Genomic DNA, 25,095 nt, shown 5'->3' on the forward strand with positions numbered 1-25,095 from the left:
TATGCTTTCAGCATGCGGGCAACCCATTATAATTCCTGAGAAATTTTAATCGATTTTGGGAATTTTCACTGATCATTTAATGATCTAATTTAATTATTTAACAGCGTAAAATCTAACGGATCAATAGAAGATTGCCTATAAACAGTTGCAATTGTTTGATCGCTATGTGCCGATCTGAATATTAGGCTTGTAGGGGTCAAGGACTTTGCAACCGAATACGAGCTTTTGGTCGACAGCGCATTATTGACGATACACGTCAGTCCACTCCAATAAGTTTTATAAAAAAATTGCTGTTGTACAAGAAAATATTAATGAACAAATATGCTGTCAGCGTGCGGGCAACCCATTATAATACCTAAGAAATTTAAATCAATTTTGGGAATTTTCACTGATCTTTTAATGATTCTTTTTGATTATTTAACAGCGTAAAATCTAGAGGATCAATAGAAGATTACCTATAAAGAATTGTCATTGTTTGATCGCTATGTGCCGATCTGAATATTAATCTTGTAGGGGTCAAGGACTTTGCAACCGAATACGAGCTTTTGGTCGACAGCGCATTATTGACGATACTCGTCAGTCCACTCAAATAAGTTTTATAAAAAAATTGCGGTTGGAAAATAAAATATTAATGAACAAATATGCTGTCAGCATGCGGGCAACCCATTATAATACCTGAGAAATTTAAATCAATTTTGGGAATTTCCACTGATCTTTTAATGATTCTTTTTGATTATTTAACAGCGTAAAATCTAGAGGATCAATAGAAGATTACCTATAAAGAATTGTCATTGTTTGATCGCTATGTGCCGATCTGAATATTAATCTTGTAGGGGTCAAGGACTTTGCAACCGAATACGAGCTTTTGGTAGACAGCGCATTATTGACGATACTCGTTAGTCCACTCAAATAAGTTTTATAAAAAAATAGCTGTTGGGCAATAAATTATTAATGAACAAATATGCTGTCAGCATGCGGGCAACCCATTATAATACCTGAGAAATTTAAATCAATTTTGGGAATTTTCACTGATCTTTTAATGATCTAATTTAATTATGTAACAGCGTAAAATCTAATGGATCAATAGAAGATTTCCTGTAAACAGTTGCAATTGTTTGATCGCTATGTGCCTATCTGTATATTAATCTTGTAGGGGTCAAGGTCTTTGCAACCGAATACTAGCTTTTGGTCGACAGCGCATTATTGACGATACTCGTTAGTCCACTCAAATAAGTTTTATAAAAAAATTGCGGTTGGACAATAAAATATTAATGAAAAAATATGCTTTCAGCATGCGGGCAACCCATTATAATACCTGAGAAATTTAAATCAATTTTGGGAATTTCCACTGATCTTTTAATGATCTAATTTAATTATTTAACAGCGTAAAATCTAACGGATCAATAGAACATTGCCTATAAACAATTGTCATTGTTTGATCGCTAAATGTCGATCTAATTTTTAATCTCGTAATGATCAAGGACTTCGACTATCGACAATACCCGTTAGACTACTTAAATGAGTTCCATAAAAAATTGCGTTTGATTAATAAAATATGAATGGACGAATATATCCTTAAAGCATTGGTAAAACCAATATAAATACCTGAACAAATGAATCCAGATTTAGGGGTTTTTGTTGATCATTTAATGATACATTTTCATTATTTAACAGCGTAAAATCTAACGGATCAATAGTCGATTGCCTATAAACAGTTGCAATTGTTTGATCGCTATGTACCGATCTGAATATTAATCTTGTAGGGATCAAGGACGTTGCAACCGAAAACTAGCTTTTGGTAGACAGCGCATTATTGACGATACTCGTTAGTCCACTCAAATAAGTTTTATAAAAAAATAGCTGTTGGGCAATAAAATATTAATGAACAAATATGCTGTCAGCATGCGGGCAACCCAGTAAAATACCTGAAAAATTTAAATCAATTTTGGGAATTTTCACTGATCTTTGAATGATTCTTTTTATTATTTAACAGCGTAAAATCTAGAGGATCAATAGAAGATTGCCTATAAACAATTGTCATTGTTTGATCGCTATGTGCCTATCTGAATATTAATCTTGTAGGGGTCAAGGTCTTTGCAACCGAATACTAGCTTTTGGTCGACAGCGCATTATTGACCATACTCGTTAGTCCACTCAAATAAGTTTTATTAAAAAATTGCGGTTGGACAATAAAATATTAATGAACAAATATGCTTTCAGCATGCGGGCAACCCATTATAATTCCTGAGAAATTTTAATCGATTTTGGGAATTTTCACTGATCATTTAATGATCTAATTTAATTATTTAACAGCGTAAAATCTAACGGATCAATAGAAGATTGCCTATAAACAGTTGCAATTGTTTGATCGCTATGTGCCGATCTGAATATTAGGCTTGTAGGGGTCAAGGACTTTGCAACCGAATACGAGCTTTTGGTCGACAGCGCATTATTGACGATACACGTCAGTCCACTCCAATAAGTTTTATAAAAAAATTGCTGTTGTACAAGAAAATATTAATGAACAAATATGCTGTCAGCGTGCGGGCAACCCATTATAATACCTAAGAAATTTAAATCAATTTTGGGAATTTTCACTGATCTTTTAATGATTCTTTTTGATTATTTAACAGCGTAAAATCTAGAGGATCAATAGAAGATTACCTATAAAGAATTGTCATTGTTTGATCGCTATGTGCCGATCTGAATATTAATCTTGTAGGGGTCAAGGACTTTGCAACCGAATACGAGCTTTTGGTCGACAGCGCATTATTGACGATACTCGTCAGTCCACTCAAATAAGTTTTATAAAAAAATTGCGGTTGGAAAATAAAATATTAATGAACAAATATGCTGTCAGCATGCGGGCAACCCATTATAATACCTGAGAAATTTAAATCAATTTTGGGAATTTCCACTGATCTTTTAATGATTCTTTTTGATTATTTAACAGCGTAAAATCTAGAGGATCAATAGAAGATTACCTATAAAGAATTGTCATTGTTTGATCGCTATGTGCCGATCTGAATATTAATCTTGTAGGGGTCAAGGACTTTGCAACCGAATACGAGCTTTTGGTAGACAGCGCATTATTGACGATACTCGTTAGTCCACTCAAATAAGTTTTATAAAAAAATAGCTGTTGGGCAATAAATTATTAATGAACAAATATGCTGTCAGCATGCGGGCAACCCATTATAATACCTGAGAAATTTAAATCAATTTTGGGAATTTTCACTGATCTTTTAATGATCTAATTTAATTATGTAACAGCGTAAAATCTAATGGATCAATAGAAGATTTCCTGTAAACAGTTGCAATTGTTTGATCGCTATGTGCCTATCTGTATATTAATCTTGTAGGGGTCAAGGTCTTTGCAACCGAATACTAGCTTTTGGTCGACAGCGCATTATTGACGATACTCGTTAGTCCACTCAAATAAGTTTTATAAAAAAATTGCGGTTGGACAATAAAATATTAATGAAAAAATATGCTTTCAGCATGCGGGCAACCCATTATAATACCTGAGAAATTTAAATCAATTTTGGGAATTTCCACTGATCTTTTAATGATCTAATTTAATTATTTAACAGCGTAAAATCTAACGGATCAATAGAACATTGCCTATAAACAATTGTCATTGTTTGATCGCTAAATGTCGATCTAATTTTTAATCTCGTAATGATCAAGGACTTCGACTATCGACAATACCCGTTAGACTACTTAAATGAGTTCCATAAAAAATTGCGTTTGATTAATAAAATATGAATGGACGAATATATCCTTAAAGCATTGGTAAAACCAATATAAATACCTGAACAAATGAATCCAGATTTAGGGGTTTTTGTTGATCATTTAATGATACATTTTCATTATTTAACAGCGTAAAATCTAACGGATCAATAGTCGATTGCCTATAAACAGTTGCAATTGTTTGATCGCTATGTACCGATCTGAATATTAATCTTGTAGGGATCAAGGACGTTGCAACCGAAAACTAGCTTTTGGTAGACAGCGCATTATTGACGATACTCGTTAGTCCACTCAAATAAGTTTTATAAAAAAATAGCTGTTGGGCAATAAAATATTAATGAACAAATATGCTGTCAGCATGCGGGCAACCCATTATAATACCTGAGAAATTTAAATCAATTTTGGGAATTTTCACTGATCTTTTAATGATCTACTTTAATTATTTAACAGCGTAAAATCTAACGGATCAATAGAACATTACCTATAAACAATTGTCATTGTTTGATCGCTAAATGTCGATCGAATTTTTAATCTCGTAAGGATCAAGGACTTCGACAATCGACAATACTCGTTAGACTACTTATATGAGTTCCATAAAAAATTGCGTTTGATTAATAAAATATGAATGGACGAATATATCCTTAAAGCATTGGTAAAACCAATATAAATACCTGAACAAATGAATCCAGATTTAGGGGTTTTTGTTGATCATTTAATGATACATTTTCATTATTTAACAGCGTAAAATCTAACGGATCAATAGAATATTGCCTATAAACAATTGTCATTGTTTGATCGCTATGTGCCTATCTGAATATTAATCTTGTAGGGGTCAAGGTCTTTGCAACCGAATACTAGCTTTTGGTCGACAGCGCATTATTGACGATACTCGTTAGTCCACTGAAATAAGTTTTATAAAAAAATTGCGGTTGGAAAATAAAATATTAATGAACAAATATGCTGTCAGCATGCGGGCAACCCATTATAATACCTGAGAAATTTAAATCAATTTTGGGAATTTCCACTGATCTTTTAATGATCTAATTTAATTATTTAACAGCGTAAAATCTAACGGATCAATAGAACATTACCTATAAACAATTGTCATTGTTTGATCGCTAAATGTCGATCTAATTTTTAATCTCGTAAGGATCAAGGACTTTGCAACCGAATACTAGCTTTTGGTCGACAGCGCATTATTGACGATACTCGTTAGTCCACTGAAATAAGTTTTTTAAAAAAATTACGGTTGGACAATAAAATATTAATGAACAAATATGCTTTCAGCATGCTGGCAACCCATTATAATACCTGAGAAATTTAAATCAATTTTGGGAATTTCCACTGATCTTTTAATGATCTAATTTAATTATGTAACAGCGTAAAATCTAACGGATCAATAGAACATTGCCTATAAACAATTGTCATTGTTTGATCGCTAAATGTCGATCGAATTTTTAATCTCGTAAGGATCAAGGACTTCGACAATCGACAATACTCGTTAGACTACTTATATGAGTTCCATAAAAAATTGCGTTTGATTAATAAAATATGAATGGACGAATATATCCTTAAAGCATTGGTAAAACCAATATAAATACCTGAACAAATGAATCCAGATTTAGGGGTTTTTGTTGATCATTTAATGATACATTTTCATTATTTAACAGCGTAAAATCTAACGGATCAATAGAATATTGCCTATAAACAATTGTCATTGTTTGATCGCTATGTGCCTATCTGAATATTAATCTTGTAGGGGTCAAGGTCTTTGCAACCGAATACTAGCTTTTGGTCGACAGCGCATTATTGACGATACTCGTTAGTCCACTGAAATAAGTTTTATAAAAAAATTGCGGTTGGAAAATAAAATATTAATGAACAAATATGCTGTCAGCATGCGGGCAACCCATTATAATACCTGAGAAATTTAAATCAATTTTGGGAATTTCCACTGATCTTTTAATGATCTAATTTAATTATTTAACAGCGTAAAATCTAACGGATCAATAGAACATTACCTATAAACAATTGTCATTGTTTGATCGCTAAATGTCGATCTAATTTTTAATCTCGTAAGGATCAAGGACTTTGCAACCGAATACTAGCTTTTGGTCGACAGCGCATTATTGACGATACTCGTTAGTCCACTGAAATAAGTTTTTTAAAAAAATTACGGTTGGACAATAAAATATTAATGAACAAATATGCTTTCAGCATGCTGGCAACCCATTATAATACCTGAGAAATTTAAATCAATTTTGGGAATTTCCACTGATCTTTTAATGATCTAATTTAATTATGTAACAGCGTAAAATCTAACGGATCAATAGAACATTGCCTATAAACAATTGTCATTGTTTGATCGCTAAATGTCGATCGAATTTTTAATCTCGTAAGGATCAAGGACTTCGACAATCGACAATACTCGTTAGACTACTTATATGAGTTCCATAAAAAATTGCGTTTGATTAATAAAATATGAATGGACGAATATATCCTTAAAGCATTGGTAAAACCAATATAAATACCTGAACAAATGAATCCAGATTTAGGGGTTTTTGTTGATCATTTAATGATACATTTTCATTATTTAACAGCGTAAAATCTAACGGATCAATAGAATATTGCCTATAAACAATTGTCATTGTTTGATCGCTATGTGCCTATCTGAATATTAATCTTGTAGGGGTCAAGGTCTTTGCAACCGAATACTAGCTTTTGGTCGACAGCGCATTATTGACGATACTCGTTAGTCCACTGAAATAAGTTTTATAAAAAAATTGCGGTTGGAAAATAAAATATTAATGAACAAATATGCTGTCAGCATGCGGGCAACCCATTATAATACCTGAGAAATTTAAATCAATTTTGGGAATTTCCACTGATCTTTTAATGATCTAATTTAATTATTTAACAGCGTAAAATCTAACGGATCAATAGAACATTACCTATAAACAATTGTCATTGTTTGATCGCTAAATGTCGATCTAATTTTTAATCTCGTAAGGATCAAGGACTTTGCAACCGAATACGAGCTTTTGGTCGACAGCGCATAATTGACGATACACGTCAGTCCACTCAAATAAGTTTTATAAAAAAATTGCGGTTGTACAAGAAAATATTAATGAACAAATATGCTGTCAGCATGCGGGCAACCCATTATAATACCTGAGAAATTTAAATCAATTTTGGGAATTTTCACTGATCTTTTAATGATTCTTTTGATTATTTAACAGCGTAAAATCTAGAGGATCAATAGAAGATTACCTATAAACAATTGTCATTGTTTGATCGCTATTTGCCGATCTGAATATTAATCTTGTAGGGGTCAAGGTCTTTGCAACCGAATACTAGCTTTTGGTCGACAGCGCATTATTGACGATACTCGTTAGTCCACTCAAATAAGTTTTTTAAAAAAATTGCGGTTGGACAATAAAATATTAATGAACAAATATGCTTTCAGCATGCTGGCAACCCATTATAATACCTGAGAAATTTAAATCAATTTTGGGAATTTCCACTGATCTTTTAATGATCTAATTTAATTATGTAACAGCGTAAAATCTAACGGATCAATAGAACATTGCCAATAAACAATTGTCATTGTTTGATCGCTAAATGTCGATCGAATTTTTAATCTCGTAAGGATCAAGGACTTCGACAATCGACAATACTCGTTAGACTACTTATATGAGTTCCATAAAAAATTGCGTTTGATTAATAAAATATGAATGGACGAATATATCCTTCAAGCATTGGTAAAACCAATATAAATACCTGAACAAATGAATCCAGATTTAGGGGTTTTTGTTGATCATTTAATGATACATTTTCATTATTTAACAGCGTAAAATCTAACGGATCAATAGTCGATTGCCTATAAACAGTTGCAATTGTTTGATCGCTATGTACCGATCTGAATATTAATCTTGTAGGGATCAAGGACGTTGCAACCGAATACGAGCTTTTGGTCGACAGCGCATAATTGACGATACACGTCAGTCCACTCAAATAAGTTTTATAAAAAAATTGCGGTTGTACAAGAAGATATTAATGAACAAATATGCTGTCAGCATGTGGACAACCCAGTAAAATACCTGAAAAATTTAAATCAATTTTGGGAATTTTCACTGATCTTTTAATGATTCTTTTTATTATTTAACAGCGTAAAATCTAGAGGATCAATAGAATATTGCCTATAAACAATTGTCATTGTTTGATCGCTATGTGCCTATCTGAATATTAATCTTGTAGGGGTCAAGGTCTTTGCAACCGAATACTAGCTTTTGGTCGACAGCGCATTATTGACGATACTCGTTAGTCCACTGAAATAAGTTTTATAAAAAAATTGCGGTTGGAAAATAAAATATTAATGAACAAATATGCTGTCAGCATGCGGGCAACCCATTATAATACCTGAGAAATTTAAATCAATTTTGGGAATTTCCACTGATCTTTTAATGATCTAATTTAATTATTTAACAGCGTAAAATCTAACGGATCAATAGAACATTGCCTATAAACAATTGTCATTGTTTGATCGCTAAATGTCGATCGAATTTTTAATCTCGTAAGGATCAAGGACTTCGACAATCGACAATACTCGTTAGACTACTTAAATGAGTTCCATAAAAAATTGCGTTTGATTAATAAAATATGAATGGACGAATATATCCTTAAAGCATTGGTAAAACCAATATAAATACCTGAACAAATGAATCCAGATTTAGGGGTTTTTGTTGATCATTTAATGATTCATTTTCATTATTTAACAGCGTAAAATCTAACGGATCAATAGTCGATTGCCTATAAACAGTTGCAATTGTTTGATCGCTATGTACCGATCTGAATATTAATCTTGTAGGGATCAAGGACGTTGCAACCGAAAACTAGCTTTTGGTAGACAGCGCATTATTGACGATACTCGTTAGTCCACTCAAATAAGTTTTATAAAAAAATAGCTGTTGGGCAATAAATTATTAATGAACAAATATGCTGTCAGCATGCGGGCAACCCATTATAATACCTGAGAAATTTAAATCAATTTTGGGAATTTCCACTGATCTTTTAATGATCTAATTTAATTATTTAACAGCGTAAAAGCTAACGGATCAATAGAACATTACCTATAAACAATTGTCATTGTTTGATCGGTAAATGTCGATCTAATTTTTAATCTCGTAAGGATCAAGGACTTTGCAACCGAATACTAGCTTTTGGTCGACAGCGCATTATTGACGATACTCGTTAGTCCACTGAAATAAGTTTTTTAAAAAAATTACGGTTGGACAATAAAATATTAATGAACAAATATGCTTTCAGCATGCTGGCAACCCATTATAATACCTGAGAAATTTAAATCAATTTTGGGAATTTCCACTGATCTTTTAATGATCTAATTTAATTATGTAACAGCGTAAAATCTAACGGATCAATAGAACATTGCCTATAAACAATTGTCATTGTTTGATCGCTAAATGTCGATCGAATTTTTAATCTCGTAAGGATCAAGGACTTCGACAATCGACAATACTCGTTAGACTACTTATATGAGTTCCATAAAAAATTGCGTTTGATTAATAAAATATGAATGGACGAATATATCCTTAAAGCATTGGTAAAACCAATATAAATACCTGAACAAATGAATCCAGATTTAGGGGTTTTTGTTGATCATTTAATGATACATTTTCATTATTTAACAGCGTAAAATCTAACGGATCAATAGAATATTGCCTATAAACAATTGTCATTGTTTGATCGCTATGTGCCTATCTGAATATTAATCTTGTAGGGGTCAAGGTCTTTGCAACCGAATACTAGCTTTTGGTCGACAGCGCATTATTGACGATACTCGTTAGTCCACTGAAATAAGTTTTATAAAAAAATTGCGGTTGGAAAATAAAATATTAATGAACAAATATGCTGTCAGCATGCGGGCAACCCATTATAATACCTGAGAAATTTAAATCAATTTTGGGAATTTCCACTGATCTTTTAATGATCTAATTTAATTATTTAACAGCGTAAAATCTAACGGATCAATAGAACATTACCTATAAACAATTGTCATTGTTTGATCGCTAAATGTCGATCTAATTTTTAATCTCGTAAGGATCAAGGACTTTGCAACCGAATACTAGCTTTTGGTCGACAGCGCATTATTGACGATACTCGTTAGTCCACTGAAATAAGTTTTTTAAAAAAATTACGGTTGGACAATAAAATATTAATGAACAAATATGCTTTCAGCATGCTGGCAACCCATTATAATACCTGAGAAATTTAAATCAATTTTGGGAATTTCCACTGATCTTTTAATGATCTAATTTAATTATGTAACAGCGTAAAATCTAACGGATCAATAGAACATTGCCTATAAACAATTGTCATTGTTTGATCGCTAAATGTCGATCGAATTTTTAATCTCGTAAGGATCAAGGACTTCGACAATCGACAATACTCGTTAGACTACTTATATGAGTTCCATAAAAAATTGCGTTTGATTAATAAAATATGAATGGACGAATATATCCTTAAAGCATTGGTAAAACCAATATAAATACCTGAACAAATGAATCCAGATTTAGGGGTTTTTGTTGATCATTTAATGATACATTTTCATTATTTAACAGCGTAAAATCTAACGGATCAATAGAATATTGCCTATAAACAATTGTCATTGTTTGATCGCTATGTGCCTATCTGAATATTAATCTTGTAGGGGTCAAGGTCTTTGCAACCGAATACTAGCTTTTGGTCGACAGCGCATTATTGACGATACTCGTTAGTCCACTGAAATAAGTTTTATAAAAAAATTGCGGTTGGAAAATAAAATATTAATGAACAAATATGCTGTCAGCATGCGGGCAACCCATTATAATACCTGAGAAATTTAAATCAATTTTGGGAATTTCCACTGATCTTTTAATGATCTAATTTAATTATTTAACAGCGTAAAATCTAACGGATCAATAGAACATTACCTATAAACAATTGTCATTGTTTGATCGCTAAATGTCGATCTAATTTTTAATCTCGTAAGGATCAAGGACTTTGCAACCGAATACGAGCTTTTGGTCGACAGCGCATAATTGACGATACACGTCAGTCCACTCAAATAAGTTTTATAAAAAAATTGCGGTTGTACAAGAAAATATTAATGAACAAATATGCTGTCAGCATGCGGGCAACCCATTATAATACCTGAGAAATTTAAATCAATTTTGGGAATTTTCACTGATCTTTTAATGATTCTTTTTGATTATTTAACAGCGTAAAATCTAGAGGATCAATAGAAGATTACCTATAAACAATTGTCATTGTTTGATCGCTATTTGCCGATCTGAATATTAATCTTGTAGGGGTCAAGGTCTTTGCAACCGAATACTAGCTTTTGGTCGACAGCGCATTATTGACGATACTCGTTAGTCCACTCAAATAAGTTTTTTAAAAAAATTGCGGTTGGACAATAAAATATTAATGAACAAATATGCTTTCAGCATGCTGGCAACCCATTATAATACCTGAGAAATTTAAATCAATTTTGGGAATTTCCACTGATCTTTTAATGATCTAATTTAATTATGTAACAGCGTAAAATCTAACGGATCAATAGAACATTGCCAATAAACAATTGTCATTGTTTGATCGCTAAATGTCGATCGAATTTTTAATCTCGTAAGGATCAAGGACTTCGACAATCGACAATACTCGTTAGACTACTTATATGAGTTCCATAAAAAATTGCGTTTGATTAATAAAATATGAATGGACGAATATATCCTTCAAGCATTGGTAAAACCAATATAAATACCTGAACAAATGAATCCAGATTTAGGGGTTTTTGTTGATCATTTAATGATACATTTTCATTATTTAACAGCGTAAAATCTAACGGATCAATAGTCGATTGCCTATAAACAGTTGCAATTGTTTGATCGCTATGTACCGATCTGAATATTAATCTTGTAGGGATCAAGGACGTTGCAACCGAATACGAGCTTTTGGTCGACAGCGCATAATTGACGATACACGTCAGTCCACTCAAATAAGTTTTATAAAAAAATTGCGGTTGTACAAGAAGATATTAATGAACAAATATGCTGTCAGCATGTGGACAACCCAGTAAAATACCTGAAAAATTTAAATCAATTTTGGGAATTTTCACTGATCTTTTAATGATTCTTTTTATTATTTAACAGCGTAAAATCTAGAGGATCAATAGAATATTGCCTATAAACAATTGTCATTGTTTGATCGCTATGTGCCTATCTGAATATTAATCTTGTAGGGGTCAAGGTCTTTGCAACCGAATACTAGCTTTTGGTCGACAGCGCATTATTGACGATACTCGTTAGTCCACTGAAATAAGTTTTATAAAAAAATTGCGGTTGGAAAATAAAATATTAATGAACAAATATGCTGTCAGCATGCGGGCAACCCATTATAATACCTGAGAAATTTAAATCAATTTTGGGAATTTCCACTGATCTTTTAATGATCTAATTTAATTATTTAACAGCGTAAAATCTAACGGATCAATAGAACATTGCCTATAAACAATTGTCATTGTTTGATCGCTAAATGTCGATCGAATTTTTAATCTCGTAAGGATCAAGGACTTCGACAATCGACAATACTCGTTAGACTACTTAAATGAGTTCCATAAAAAATTGCGTTTGATTAATAAAATATGAATGGACGAATATATCCTTAAAGCATTGGTAAAACCAATATAAATACCTGAACAAATGAATCCAGATTTAGGGGTTTTTGTTGATCATTTAATGATTCATTTTCATTATTTAACAGCGTAAAATCTAACGGATCAATAGTCGATTGCCTATAAACAGTTGCAATTGTTTGATCGCTATGTACCGATCTGAATATTAATCTTGTAGGGATCAAGGACGTTGCAACCGAAAACTAGCTTTTGGTAGACAGCGCATTATTGACGATACTCGTTAGTCCACTCAAATAAGTTTTATAAAAAAATAGCTGTTGGGCAATAAATTATTAATGAACAAATATGCTGTCAGCATGCGGGCAACCCATTATAATACCTGAGAAATTTAAATCAATTTTGGGAATTTCCACTGATCTTTTAATGATCTAATTTAATTATTTAACAGCGTAAAAGCTAACGGATCAATAGAACATTACCTATAAACAATTGTCATTGTTTGATCGGTAAATGTCGATCTAATTTTTAATCTCGTAAGGATCAAGGACTTTGCAACCGAATACGAGCTTTTGGTCGACAGCGCATAATTGACGATACACGTCAGTCCACTCAAATAAGTTTTATAAAAAAATTGCGGTTGTACAAGAAAATATTAATGAACAAATATGCTGTCAGCATGCGGGCAACCCATTATAATACCTGAGAAATTTAAATCAATTTTGGGAATTTTCACTGATCTTTTAATGATTCTTTTTGATTATTTAACAGCGTAAAATCTAGAGGATCAATAGAAGATTACCTATAAAGAATTGTCATTGTTTGATCGCTATGTGCCGATCTGAATTTTAATCTTGTAGGGATCAAGGACTTTGCAACCGAATACTAGCTTTTGGTCGACAGAGCATTATTGACGAAACTCGTTAGTCCACTCAAATAAGTTTTATAAAAAAATAGCGGTTGGGCAATAAAATATTAATCCAGTTGTTTAACGTGTGGGCTATGCATTGAGCTTCCCTACACGGCCCCCCATGGTGCGCGGGGCCGAGATACGCTTGGTCAACGCGATCAAAGAATGCACGTTAACATTCGATGACCTACGGATGCCTGGTGACATTAAGTGGGAAGTCAACTAGCCGCTCGGATGGGCGGCGGGATCCCATCCAATCCCTCATGACTCTGCTGGTCAATACCCGTGTTGTGCACTGCAACTCACACATCGAAAGATAAACTTTCTGCCCAGCATGCGGGCTAACCACCGTCACCACGAGTCCTTTACCCTGTCAGGACAGGATTAACTATCCTGCGGCTCCCCGACCCCGTGGTATTGATTTTTTCCTCCCCAGTAGAGAGATCATAACCGTTTCCACCGGAGTGTACTAAGCAAGCTACCACGTTCTAAACGTCCCACTCGTTTTGGCATTGGCCAACCATACATTACGCCGGATCGTTCCCAGGGCTAGAGTCCCAAGCAGCTAGTTAGAACCGACTAGCTTAGAAGGGCCTGGGTATACTAGTTTTGATCTTCACCAACCAGGATGGTCCGTCGATCACTAGACTAGTTCCAGCTCGGATCATTACTGATCCTTCCCCCTTCCTCTCGTGGGGGGTATACCGTGGCTACCGAAATCTCAGGGTTCACCCAACTGCCCTGGCAGAAATTCCACCCGCCCTGGGCTCGTCCGTTCTGAAGATCCCTTAAGCGGTACATGGTGATCCGACGAGATTACACAAAGTTTACAACTCGGTTATACAATTTTAAATATCAGCGTTATCTGGCAATACGTGATAACGCAGTACGACCCTAAAGCCAGATCCTTTGATTCATACGGTTCTTGAAGTGAGAGTGTCTGCGTTTTGAACACCATCCTGTTTCCATATACAATTAATAAAAGAAGATGCCGCGTACGTGAAATTAGAGGCAGAAATGTTAAATTATTATAGTACACAGACGTTGTTATATTTTTGTGAAGAAAGTTTTACAATTTTAATGAAAAATCTGATTCACCTGTGTTACACAAGGAAAAACTCCACGAGTTAAAGGTAAGAAATAGAAGAAGAAGAATGAGGAATCCAAATTAATTTTTTTACGATAATATAGTGACAGAAAATTTTTTTTCATTTTAGGGAAACGCGATAATTGCAGTGAAAATAATGGGAAGATGGTTTCGAGGAGTAAAAGAAGAAGGATGCCCGCAACGATGATGTCTAATAGATAATGGTACATGTGTAACTCTGATTGAGTCAAACGAGGAAATTGGCATTTATCTGCTAGAAGCCCACTTTCTTGCCTTACCTCTACAAGCAATTTTAGCTGAACTTGGTTATGTCATGCCCATATCGACAAATGGTCTCTAGTAGTCACCTCGTTTGTATTTTTGCACAAAAAGGATTATTCAACAATTCAGCTTATGTATTTCTAAGCAGTGTGGGCAAGGAAGGTGGAGGTATAGTACATGTGAATCCAATGCTTGTCGCATTTGACACAGCCATGAATGATCTCACCGGAATGCACCACCCAATCTGGCCATCAGATACTTTGCGTTAATAATATATAAATTTCATATATAAATAATACTAAAAGTAAACGAAAAATCTATCAAAGTTTTTTTCTCTTTCTTTCTTTTAACCTTTTTCTTGACAAGAACATTAATAAAATTTAAGATAGAGGAGGAGAAAATAAATAAAGATACGTATTTCACGTAAAACTAATTTGAAACACGACTGCAATTTTTTCTTTTAAAAAAATTTTAAAATCAGTTGATTGTTAAAAAAACATACGTAATACCTGAGAAATTCTTATATGTAGAATAAATGGAGTTATATAATTCACTTATACATTTTGAATACGTAGTAATGTAAATTAACAAAAGTCAGATTCTTTTCTTTTTCTTATAAGATTCGGATTTACAAGATTGAATGCAATAAGAACATAAGTTTGATACACTTTTGAATTTTTTCTTTTCTATGCTTTTCATAATTTTTTTGAAAATTACCATGCATAATTTGTCGTTACTTCTTGCGTTGCCACAAAAGAGTATAGAAAAATGCATAGCACAATTATAGCGACACACTAAATACAAAAAATCCACACAATAATTGCCGCACACATCGGAATCGAAACTCTGCATTTGACTTGTAGACCACGTGAATAGTGTACAATTTCTTCGCAATCCGTCAAGGTAATACGACACGGTTGGTTGTATAGCGTAAGAGTCGAAATAAACGCCATGACCGTTTTTGTCGACAAAGTTGCTATCCAGTGAGCACTAGGTAGATGGTGTTCTTGAGTATTAGCAATAATAGCGACCGGTCTCGTCCACACCCTGGGTAACCGGTCTGCTGGGAAGACTTCCATGGTCTGTGCTGATATGCCCCTCAGTGCCTGCTGAATCTGTAGTGAGTTCATCGTAAGGTTTCGAATAGTAGGGCTCTTCTTCTACTCCTCCCTCTCTTTTTTTTTCTATTTGCCCCACTACCACCGCCACCGGTACTACGAGCACGACTAGCAGCAGCAACAACTTCTTCTTCTTCAACAATGATAGCAGAACAAGATTCGATAATCTCGGCAGGTGTGGCAGTAACCGAAGTAGTAATTTTGCTGATGTTGTTGTTGACACTGATTTTACGAAGTATTTAATTTTTATATATAAAACTTAATTTTTTTAGTAGATTTCCTAGTTTTTAGTAGTTTTTTGTTCACTGCACTTTTCACTTTGTTTCCTCTTGTATTCTGCTTTTTCTTCTTTCTATTACTTTTTAGTCTTTTTAGTTTAGTCTTTGGTTTTTAAGGCATTCGCCCCGTACAAAGAGTTTCGAAAAAACGTCTTATACCCAGGGCAAACGCCTATTGGATTTGGCAAAAAATGTGTTTTTTTTTCATTCTTTCTGAGAAATTTTTTACAAAAAGGTTTTTTCATAAAAGTATTCTGGCTATTTTGTAGAAAATTAAATTCTGAACAAATTCACAGTATTAAAAAATTCTAAATACCCAATTGAAAAAAGTCTTTTTAGTAGCGAAGCCTTATTCTCCAAAAATTGACTTTCCGTCCGTGCGCAGGACCTGATCTTCATAAGAAGTGACCTTATATTATACAACTTTTTTTAGTCAAATTCACTATGTATGTTAGATATACTGTATTCTACATGATCACTATATATATGCATCTTCTTAGACCTACTTTTGTAGACCAATAAAGGTAGAAACTGACATTTCTTTACTATACCCATACTAAATTCTTGAAAAACTAAACTGTTCACACTTGTTTCTATAAAATACTTGTACAATGACTATATATGTTCAATATACTTCTATATATGTTCTAAGCCATCACTGAGCATACGTACATCTATATATAAGTATATTTGATATTTTATTCCTCTGCATAACTTTGAGAAAATATGAATTGTTTTCACTCTAACTATATTAAACACTTGCACTATAACTGTATATTATCATACTCATCACCTTGTATATCAACTTTTTTCACTTAAGCTCACTATATATATTGAATATACTATATTCTACACTACGCCTAGCCTAATTTAAAAAAAAAAACCTTATATTACATGTCATACTTGCTTGAATCAACTTTTTTTCACTCAAACTCACTATATATATATATTATATATACTATATTCTACACTACGCCTAGCTTAAATTTTTTAAAAACCTTACATTACATGTCATACTTGATTGAATCAACTTTTTTCATTTAAACTCACTATATATCTCCCAAAAATAAGACTTTTTTTAAATGTAGTGAAATCTCTAAATATAGAAATGTCAAGTTAATGTTTTTTTTTTTGCTATACGCATTAAAATATCATTTTCTGGGAAAACATAATTTTAACTTTAATTTTGTATCTTAATGCGTATAGCAAAAGAAATATTTACTTGACATTTTTATATTTAGCGATTTCACTACGTTTAGTATTTTTCTTGCAAAGGTTTTCACTTTTGAACATAGTTTTTTTTAAGGAGATTTCATATCTTTTACAAAGCATATTCCTCGCTATGCATGTAATGCTATGTATACGTATAGCATTACATGCATATTAATCGCGTGTCGCCGAGTAGCAGACGAATGTCGGTAAAGAAGATTAACTACTGTAACCACTGGTGTATAATACCTAATATACTCACCGAAAGTCACGTAACCGAAGGAGACGAAAAATATCGGGAGAGGATGGAAACTCTGAACTAAATGAAATATACCGACGAGCAAATTTTCAACTTGCAATATTAAGTTAATAACTTACTATTTTTGGATGAACCTTTGTGATTCTTGTAATCCTGTTAGGTAGAGGCTTGTCTTTGTCAACCACTACTTTGTCATATCGTACACAAAATTTGTGCTGCCCTGCTATGGTTAACAGCAGCAAGTCACTTATATTGCTTTTATCGCCATGTATATATATATATATATATATATATATATATATATATATATATATATATATATATATATATATATATATATATATATATATATATATATATATCCATTCAATATTTGCATGTTACTTAAAATCTTGAATTGGTGAACTTTTTATTATACTCTTGCGTCCACTAAACACTTACATATGTGTAGATGTGTATAACATACATATACAACTACCGCATATAAACACAAAGTCTAAAACGATAAATCTTTAATATTGCTTGCTCTTACCCTGTTGAAAATAATAACGTCATTTTAAGACGTCATTGACGAACGTCATTAAATTACGTTATATGACGTCATTATATAACGTCATTTGACGCTACAAATTGGAACCTTTTATGACGTCGTTTTATGACGTTATTATTTTTAACAGGTTGTACTTCTAAATACTTATACTCTTAAATACTTCAAAATTGATAAAACGGTTGCCTATATAGGTGCTACCATCCGGATGGTAGTACGGAAAATGGGGGCTAACGCCAAAGAAATAATGTTTTTAAACATTTTTTGTTTAATAAAATAATTAAAAATTATTAATTTCTTGGACATTAGCCCCCATTTTCCGTACTCAGTCAATGACGTCATAAAATGACGTTATTATGTTCAACAGGGTAACGTAACACTGTGCCTTATAATTATAAAAATACATATAAAAATGTAAATCATTAACTCAATGATATATGGTTACTGCATCATAGAATCGACTTCTTAAACAAATATTGAACAAGATACTTCTACTAAATTGTAAGTTATGCATTGTATACATTTATTAAATTGTAACTAGATTATACATAGCAAATTATAACAATCATGAATAACAATCATTATAGCATTAAAAAATTAATAATAATAATGATAAAAATTAAAATAAGAACAATATTTTAATCATAATTTTAACCATAAACAAATTTGTATGCAATTTTTGACTATTACAACGAGTTGAGCACCGCGGCCAACTCGTAGCGCTATGGGTACCGCTGCGCCGCGACGAGAGAACATAGATCGCGCGCGCGACAATAAACACGCGCGAATTCGGGGGCGAGAAAGAGAGAGAGAGAGAGAGAGAGAGAGAGAGAGAGAGAGAGAGAGAGAGAGAGAGAGAGAGAGAGAGAGAGAGAGAGAGAACGAGCGAGCGCGCGGGCTAGTCCTGCGAATACAGGACAGATAGTTCTCGGCCTGCGAAAGGTAAACGCCGATTACCTGACGCGACTTCGTTCGAAAAACTTTTCGGAATCTCGGCGCTCGTGATAAGTGCTGTGCCCAGCCTTTCCCGGTGTGTGAGTGCGACACGAGATCCGGCCACCCTGTTCTTCCATGCTTCTGCGGTCCAGCGCAACGTCCGTGAGAGCCTGTACGGGACCAGGGTCGTGATAGCCGACGGGAGAAGGTTGGTGAATGCGCGCAGTGTCTGTAGAGTGAGTGTGTGTGTGTGAGTATATCACCCGTGCGAGGGTGATCGCGCGCGACCTTCTCGGATACGCGCGTAAGCGCGCGAGTTTTTCGGCGTCGCGGCGAATCGCAAATTTGTTAGCGACTCGCATTTGTTATTTTGTAACATCACGCTTTTATCGCGCATTGAAATATAACTGTAGACTTATTATTTTACGTGATTTTGTTGTTATTTGCCGACCTCGATTACAAACGTCCGTTTTCTTACGTCCTTCCCGCGAATACCGCCGCCTACGCGGGCGTTAATAACGCAATTTTAACGCATCTGAGCAGCCGCGCACGCACCATGCGGTGCGTAGTCCACGAGAGAGAAAGCAGCAGAGTAAGCTGCGTTGCAACGTGGGTTGATCGCTGACGATGAGATGGTCTCCGCCGCAGCGCGGGATAGCGATACGGTTATGCAACGTTGGTTTGTTGAATAAATCCTCACCCCGTTACACTATAATGAAATATCAATGACATTATACTTTGCAATAAAATGCAACAAAATCATTTATATACAAGATAAATAATAATTTTAATAAATTAAAAATAATATACTAGTCAAGAGGCTGATAGAAAAATTAATCTGCTACAAACATCATAAACATTGAAGAACCTACAACAATAAAATAAATTCCACAAAGTAATTGCTTAATAGAAAAAGTTTTAAACAATAATTTTTGTTTTTAATTTATAATAAATCACTTATCTAATAATTCCATTGAAGTACTTTTTTGAAGGCGTATATCACTTATAATTAGAGAAAAATAATAACTATCAAACATAATTATTATGCAGCAACAATATATGCAATATAATTTCCAATTTAAAATTGAAAAGTCAAAACAAACTAAAATCTAAAATACTAACTAAATATGGAGTATAAACTTCAATATTAAAATTGGACAGACGATTCGAATCATAACTACATAAATATAACTATAGAATAACACTATTAGTAATCAAAGGCAACTTCACTCCTTACACAATTTGCTAGCATGACTCCATGGGTTTTACGGAAAATCTGAAAATTATTGATTTGCTAAAATACATTAGCTTATACTTTTAACGCACAGAATGATATAATTTGCTCCATAAATATAAATCTCATTTAACCTTATAGTAACAGAATTAAAAACTATTTAGATAAGAACACATCTATTTAAGAGAGAGAGAGAGAGAGAGAGAGAGCACACAGTGGCGCTGTCGTTGTTTAACAAGGCCACAACAACGTGACATAAAACGTCATAAGTGTCATACAACATGTCGTAGATAGCGGGACTGTCGTACGTTGCAGTGTCGTACTGCCATTCCGGATCCGGCATAGCCGTAGCTGCTAGACAGATGGAAGTGCTGCCACTGTCATGACTGAAGATTAGGCCCGTTACACGCAAAAAGGAACAGAAACAAATAAATACTGACCCACCATGTTGAATAAGTATTATCTCGTAATGCAGCATTTATCAGGACTAGTTTAGTCTGTTTCCTTAGCTGGAAAAATGCTATTGCGAAAAAGGTCCCGATGATTATTATTTTCTAATCGTTATTGACTTAATAACATATAAAATTTATATCATTACAATCCCTAAAATCTTTTATACACAAATCAATGGTCATTAAAATTGAATGCAGCATTTTCGTCGCCTACGATACATGGTTCACAAATGTTTGAATAAATAAAAAGTTTGTCGGGTATAGCGTGAGCGAGAGTAGCAGGCTGGCTAGCTACATATTGCTTCCTCCTAGAGGAAGCTTTGTAATAGTAAAATTTCGAGTTTCGTCAAAACTTCTAGAAAATACTTCTTGGTGTGGTAGAAGTTCAAATTAAGTGTTTTTAGAAAACTTCAGTATAGATTTGTGTGTGTGTATATTGTAATATTTCTCTAACTACCGCGCTCTGTCAATATCAGTAAAATTTTACATGCATATTCATTTTTGGATTCTAAATTTGGAAAAAACTGTTATTTTTTATTTATTCAACTATTTATTTTTATAAGCCATTTTTTGATTTTTGAGAAATACTGTTTTGCGTTTTTTTTCGATCATCTCATTGTTACAAACAATTTAGCTAAAATGTATTTGAAAGAGAATAAAATAACCTACTTTTCCTCGTCTGGTCCTCGGGATCGACCACTTTGTTTGGCAGATAAAATGAAAAAGGCGATTTAAAAAAAAACCTCATATCTCTGAAACTAAACATCATAACCTCACGAAAAAAATCATGTCGAAGGGTCACGTATGAAACTATATCCCATTAAAATTTCAAGTGATTTGATATTTGATTATATATATATATATATATATATATATATATATATATATATATATATATATTCTGTGAAAAAAATTGTTCGTATTCTATAATAAAAAATAGGGGGGTCTGCAAACTTTTGGACAATTATCCAAAACTCATGTATTAAATTATGTATCAAAAACCGCCTCATATATTTGCAGGCAGATTATACTGTATATTAAAACAATATTTGGGGGAAACTACGTGCCAATAAATTGGCAGCGGTTTCTCTATAAGGTAATTCTAAAGGTACCATTTTCAAAACCATGAATACGTTACAGGCTTTCCAAGTCTGCTTTTCTATTTTACAAGCTCCGGATACTCTCGTAGAGTAATGTAACCTCCTTTTTCATTGTAAAGCAATTCCTTAGCCGTTTGATTGTCATGATATTCTTTAAAGCCTTTGTTTATTGCATCAATCAAACTCTGTACGGATTTATATACACCATGCTGGAAATGAAAGTTATCCTTTCCTTCTGCAGGTGATATTAACGTATCTTTATAACGTAAATGAAGCGTAGTGCAGGGTATATGAATTTCTGATAGTCCAACTCGCCACTTTTCATGTAAATCGATTGCACGAGGTAATCTTACTGAATAGCTCGTTGTCGTGTTGTCCGAAAACAATTTTATGCTACTATTACTAGGGAGCACTACTATGAATTTCGATTGATTTATTTTTACAGCTTTGTTACGTCACTTGCAAGAATCCAAGAGTTGAAGTTGTCGGGATAGCTGATCCAGCTTACGAAATACTCTTTTTTAGCTCCTTCACCGAACGGCTCGAAAAAAGTATATTTACTTTAAACATTAATCACTACTAGCAAATATAAATAATTATCGTTGTGACTCTTCAGAGATGACAAAACTTTCACGAAATTCAATCTCTACATTCTCCACTCTATAACTTTCTTGCCATTCACTATAATAAAAAATTATTCTATCAAATTTCACATTAGCCAACACATCAAGATTGTTAAGTATAAGTACATTTGTGCTAGTGCACGAATCAGCGGTGTTCGTGTGAGCGCGTGATGTATGAGTGAGAGAGAGAGTGGAAAGGGAACTCTAGTTCCAGGGCGCTCGCTTGAAAGAGAGTTGTTAGAGACTATATAGAGTCCTCGGTAGTAGCATCACGCTTAATATAATTATTATCTAGTCTTACGTTTTATTATATTAAATTACACTTAATAAATACTTAATAGTGTATTTATTTTCCACCACCTTATCATGGTAGCAGAGCGTGGTTGATGAAATTGTAACAAGTAATAAAAGTATCAAGAGAAGTGATTATATTAAAAAAAAAAAAAATATCTAGACTAGTGAACATCAAGAAAATACAAAAATGACGAATTACGGTGATTTTAAAATACCAGTATTTGATGGAGAGAATTACCAGATGTGGAAAATAAGAATTACAATGTATTTGAAAATGAAAAAATATGAAGAAAATATTAAAAGAAAAAAAACAGTAAGTGATAAAGAGTCATGGGATGAAGCTGATTTGAAAGCAATTAACTATATATACAGCTCTATTTCGGATAGACAAATGGAGTTTATTTGTAATGAGACAACGGCTTATGGAATTATGAAGAAATTTGATCTGATGTATTTAAGAGAATCTACGGCAATGCAAATAGTGTGCCGAAATAAACTGGAAAAATTAAGATTGAAAAATTATAGTGATACAGCAACGTTTTTCTTGGATTTTGAAAAATATGTTAATGATTTGAAAAGTGCTGGTGCTACTTTAACAGAAAAAGAAAAATTGAATTATATCTTAAATACATTGCCGGAGTCGTATAGCTATATAGGCGACTTAATAGATACATTGAAAGATGAAGATCAAACGGCAGAATATGTGAAGAATAAAATTAAAATGGCTGAACTGAAAAGTAATAAAGGCGAAACAACCATTAGAAATTCGAGTGTATTCGCAGTGAATAAAAATCAAAGACAATGTTATAAATGTGGAAATTTTGGACATATGATGAAGGACTGTAAAAGTCAAGAACAAACAGAAGGACAAATTTCAAATAGTAGTTGGACTTGGAGATCAACAAGAGGCTACAGAGGTTCAAGAGGAAGAGGTAGTCATAGAGGAGCAAGGGGAAGAGGTGCTTATAGAGGCGCACATCACTCCCAGGCAGAAACAAGCAACAATCAAAACACAAGTCGCTGGAACGAGTCAAGCAGAGACGACAACACAGGCGCATGGATAGCCAAGGTCGAGCGGAATACAGCTACTGCGTATAATAGTAAGGTAAAAGATAAATAGTGTAGCGAAATCGATTGGATTTTAGATAGTGGTAGTACAGACCACATTGTAAATAATGATAGTTACTTCGAGAGTTTTGAAATATTGAAAAGTCCGGTAAATGTATATTTAGGTGATAATAAAACGGTAAAAGCGACAAAGATAGGAAATATTGTAAGTTATTTTGATGCCTTTGGAAAGCAATTTGAAATTAATATGAAAGACGTTTTGTACGTTAAAGATATGAATTTGAATTTAATTAGTTTTAGCAAAATTACTGATAATTGTAGAATTGTTTCGGAGAAAAATTTAGCAAAAATATTTGATAAAAATGAAAGTTTAATGGCAGTCGCAGAAAAGAAAAACGGACTATATCACATGAATAGTAAAATTAAAAAAAATAATTTGATAGTAAATTATTCAAATAAAAAGATTAGTAATATGAACTTAAAAGAAAAATGGCATAGATTATTAGGTCATGTGAACTTTAAATATTTGAATACCATGTGTAATAAGCAATTATTAAACGGAATACCGAATGAATTAAAAGGCGAATTTTTGAAATGTAAAACGTGTATAGAAAATAAAATGCATAATGTACCGTTTAAAAATAATAGATATCGAGCGAAAGATTTATTAGAGATTGTACATACAGATGTTTGTGGGCCTTTTCAAAATACGGGCTTTAGAGGAGAAAAATATTTTATTACATTTATAGACGATTACAGTAAGATTGCGAGAGTATACCCAATAAAATCTAAAGCAGAAGTGTGTGAGTACATTAAATATTATGTAAATGAATGTGATAATTTAACAGGAAAAAAAGTAAAATATTTAAGATGTGATAATGGAAAGGAATATTTAAATAATGAAGTTTTTAATTATGCAAAAAGTAAGGGTATCGTTATTTCTCCGTGTCCTGTATATGTTCATGAATTAAATGGTGTAGCAGAAATGTTTAATAGATCGCAGATCGCTAATGGATATGTCGCGTTGTTTATTAGAAGAAGCACAGATAAGTAAAGTATATTGGCCAGAAATAGTTCAAGCGGCAACTTATTTGAAAAATCGAACGTTGACGAATACTATTGAAGAGAAAACACCATATGAGATATTTTTCAGAAAAAAACCCGATGTTTCACATTTAAAAATTTATGGTGGTAAAGTCTTTGTTAGAAAGCCAGAACAGAAAATAATTTCAAAATGGGATAAAAAAGCTGAAGAAGGA

The sequence above is a fragment of the Nasonia vitripennis genome (assembly GCF_009193385.2).
Source record: "Nasonia vitripennis strain AsymCx chromosome 1 unlocalized genomic scaffold, Nvit_psr_1.1 chr1_random0005, whole genome shotgun sequence".
Taxonomy (NCBI): Eukaryota; Metazoa; Arthropoda; class Insecta; order Hymenoptera; family Pteromalidae; genus Nasonia; species Nasonia vitripennis.